Below are 3,277 nucleotides of genomic sequence, written 5' to 3'. Positions count from 1 at the left end.
TGCGCGCATGAGCGCAGACGCATCCGATGCGTATATTTTGTTCCCCCCCCGGTTCCCGGCACGCAACGGCGATCCCCACCGCGCCCATTCATCCCCCCGTGCATTCACGGCAAGGAAGCGAAATACCGACCCGACCCGCGAGGAGAGAGAGATCCCTCCCGGCGCACCCCCTTAATCAATACTCGACGCCCTTCGCGCCAACCGCGAATATCCTCCCGATCCTCTCTGGACCGCGCGCGAGTTTCGGCACGCTGAATAAAATAGGATATATACGTCGGGATGTGATATATAAGGCGCGCCCGCGTTGAGAGAGAACTGAACAAAAGGCGGCTCTGTGCCGCAGTCTTTTGTGTATCAATTTACGCGAAAAAGCGACGATAGCGGTGTCGCTTTATTTTTAAATGAATCGATTGAATGAAATTACGCAAGAACAGCTAACTGTAAAATACCATCTATTTTAGGAAATAGAATTAAAAAAAACGCTACATTATTTTGCAAACAAAAAAATTAATTTTACATATTATTATATTAAAGATAATTTTATTTACGCAAAGGCGTTAGAAGAAAAATCTCGTTTTCTGCTGAAAAATCACTTTCTTTCCAATTAAGAGAAATCGCTGAAAGGTCTTACGCTACCGAATCGGACCCTTTTCTATTACCCACGAGGGGCAGATCGTTGGCAGGAGAAAAATGTTTGTAGAGAGTGTCGATTGCCCGGGTTGTGGGTAACGGCGGTCTCAATTAAATGCCATTGCATTACATGTCAAGTAGAATCAACGATCGTATCGACTCCCCGAGGACACAGCACGACTGGTCGCGTTGTTTCAACAGAAGCATTAATTAATTAAGGACTATGTCATATGTTGTGAAACAATTTGATAAAGTGCAGCATGATTACAAAGCTATTATATACTTGAAAATTTTTACTCGACTTTTTTCGTAAACATTTTATCATACGCGTGTTACACGTGAGAGAAAATTGCGGATGCGTTCGGGGGATTAGGAATTGACAATGATGCGGATTTAGTATGCAAATAGAACGCGGCTAGACTTTTCTCACGATTGATTGAAGCGTAATTTGAAATCGATAGTCATCGCTAATGTCTGTTGATTGCGTGCTAGCTCTATTACGGGCTAACCGTTTGTTGATTCCTTTTCCTGTCAATGTCGAATAGGAGCTGCCAGGAGCTGCAAAACGTGCCCACGGTGCCGCACCCTCGCGTATTCGTTTATGAGTATTTCAGGAAAGCCACGCAGGAATGTCAGCCGTCTAAAGATCATGCGGGTGAAGGATCCGAGATTAAATACTTTGAATACGTAACTTCGTGTTTCTCAAATGTACCAATTCTAACTATGCATCATGTGAATATTCTAAGAAATATTGCACTAGTGATTGCGTGAAAGATGTCAAGCTCCTTCTTGAACGATTACAAAGTGATAAAATTAAAAATTGGCTTGAGAAAAAGTACATTAAGTTTACAAAATATGTGTCTTATATCAAACTTTAATATATTGACTGGAAATTTTGAATAATATTAAATTAAGCATAAATCAATCAATATTTAAAATTACATGAAAAACGGTTATAATAAAATTTATGTTCACGTGAAAAATACCTCAAACATAGATGAGGGATAAAAACTCAGCATACAGAATTTCTATTGGCTCCCTCATGAATGCAGCTTGCTCGTCAAACATCATATAATATTGAGCTTTTATGATAACACACGGCGGCATATCTTCCTTTCGCAAACACATCGCAATCATTCGGAAGGCGATTGTCGAAAGTTGACTGCTTCACGGGATTTCTCCCGTGTACAAGACGAGTTTCCAGTTTTCAATCGTCTCCCGAGCGGTTGTCACGGCACGCTCGTGAAACCGGAAGTGGATCAGTTAGTCACAATGCCTACGCGTACTTTTTCCCGCGTCGGTACGTATCTCTATATGCATACGCCACGTTTTGCGCACGTTACGCATTTTAAATACGCGTCACACTAGGAAAGTATGACAAAGTTGCGCTCGCAGCAATGGCCAAAATAGAATTAACATCAAAAATGCAATTGTCTTTACGACGAGAGAGGAGGGAGACTGTGCAATAAAAAAGCCTGATTGCAGTGCAACGTAGCACAAATCATATTATCATCATCCAAAATAAGTTTAAATGATGGCACTAGATTTATATTTTCTTCATCTGACGAGTCTAACAATTCGTTTAATATGAATATATAATGAGATATGCCATGTTGATCACTGCACTGAAATTCTTTATACATACTTACCATTGAGCTATATGACATACTGGAGAGAGCCTTGAAGAAGTGGGAAGTGCTTAGGGGATGGTTCCCCTAAGCAAAAGAGAGAGCTATATTGCCGTGGGGTGTCTGTCTTCGTCACAACGTTTTTTATTGGCTAGCAATAATTATCTGTATTGTAAAGTCCGAATTAAAAACATTCTCCGAGAAATTCTATCTCTTTGAAGACAATTTTTAAGCATAATTAAGAGATTTATAAAAATTTATATGAATAATATATAATACTATTGCTATCATCAACCTTTTTACGAATAAAATTACAAACAGCCATTAATTTCTAACTGAGGCAAATGTTTTTAATAATGATAGTAAACGTAAATGGAGACAGACATCCCATGGCTACTAGTGCTCTCCTTGTACCAAAAACTGCACACTGGATCTTATGGGAAGGCTCCAATATGTTATAGAACTTAATATTGCTTCCCGCTTGCACTAGTTCAATTCAGTGCAGTGTGAACTTAGTACAGCAATAAGGAACAATCCTAATATAAGGTATTCTCGGTATACAATGCAGAGTTACTACTTTCCGTACATAGACGCCTTCTTCCGCTAACAAAACGTTTTCTCTGTAATCATATATAATAGCATACATGTGTATGTCATGAAACTGCGTGGGTTCTGGATATGAAATAACGGAATGATAAAGCATGCATACGGAAATCCATAATATCGTAGCACCGCAATATTAAACGACAATATAATTGGATCATTTCTCTCGGAGAAAGAAAGAAAGGAATAATTGAACATTAAATATTTTATTCTACAAAATGCAAATTAATTATAAACATTCTCTCGGATGTAAAAAATATTAGCAAATTTTCATCTCACATGCTTGTTCGGTATTATATGTGTTCTTTATAATTTTTAATAAGTGATAGATTTAAGAGAGATTCTACATAGTAGCTATACTTTTTCTCTTTTTAATTGCTAAAAAGTATTGGAGTTTTTAGAAAGAACAGAAAAAT

The 3,277-nt window shown here is 38.3% G+C and overlaps 1 protein-coding gene across 8 annotated transcripts in view; it reads left to right on the top strand.

Annotated features, from left to right (window-relative positions):
• The window catches only part of LOC105668304 (deoxycytidylate deaminase-like), a 240,138-nt gene that overhangs the window by 232,159 nt on the left and 4,702 nt on the right, over window positions 1-3,277 (top strand). The gene's annotated exons all lie outside the window — the stretch shown is intronic.

This window comes from Linepithema humile, chromosome 7 (genome assembly GCF_040581485.1).
Source record: "Linepithema humile isolate Giens D197 chromosome 7, Lhum_UNIL_v1.0, whole genome shotgun sequence".
Classification (NCBI taxonomy): Eukaryota; Metazoa; Arthropoda; class Insecta; order Hymenoptera; family Formicidae; genus Linepithema; species Linepithema humile.
This window is presented reverse-complemented; position numbering and strand designations above follow the sequence as displayed.